We start from the raw sequence: 882 nt of genomic DNA, 5'->3' as shown, positions 1-882 counted from the left end.
AAAATATATATAAAAAAACATTATAATACAAGGTAGTGAGTGATTTCAAACTTTGAAGCGAGTAACAAGGATTGAAAATATCCAGTATGGAAACTTTCTCACTAATTCCATTCAAGTTTTGTTGCAAGGTACATAAATACCATCTTCCCATCTCCAGTCACCATTTCCAATTATTAATAAAATTCATGAGAAAATCTTGTCGATTGTTTGCAGTAAATAATTGGGTGCTGCAAGGAATGTTGTCACATATACTGTTTAACCCTTGTAGGCGGGGTTGCCGTCAGTGCACCTAACGCGGTGCACTGTAGGCATTACTTGAGGTTCTTTTTAGCGTCCCTTCAGCCCCTAGCTCCCCGTAGGGGATAGTGCCGTCAGTGCACCTCGTGCGGTGCACTGTAGGCATTACTTAAAGGTTCTTTGCAGCGTGCCTTCGGTCCCTAGCTGCAACCCCTTTCGTTTCTTTTACTGTACCTTCTCTCATATTCTGTTTCTTCCATATTACTTTCCACCCTCTCCTAACGGTTGATTCAAAGTGCAACTGCGAGGTTTGCGACCTGTTACATCTTTCGAACCTTTTACTGTCAATTCCGTTTTAGCGCTGAATGGCCTCATAGGTCCCAGTGCTTGGCTAAGGTGACATAACATTCCCCTGAAGCACCTCACTATTTACCGCCAATACATTCGACAAAACTCCATCAGAATAACTTGGCATCTGCGTCGTTCTTTGGTATTAATGATTAGCTCTACACACTTAACGGGAACACCATATTGACGTAAGGACATCCATAATATCGATGTGTTGACCCTTGCAGATAACCTGTCATCAACAAAGCCATCAGAAAATCTTTCAATTCCATACACTGCTGCACAGTACAGTATGTC

The sequence above is a fragment of the Macrobrachium rosenbergii genome, chromosome 2 (genome assembly GCF_040412425.1).
Source record: "Macrobrachium rosenbergii isolate ZJJX-2024 chromosome 2, ASM4041242v1, whole genome shotgun sequence".
NCBI lineage: Eukaryota > Metazoa > Arthropoda > Malacostraca > Decapoda > Palaemonidae > Macrobrachium > Macrobrachium rosenbergii.
This window is presented reverse-complemented; position numbering follows the sequence as displayed.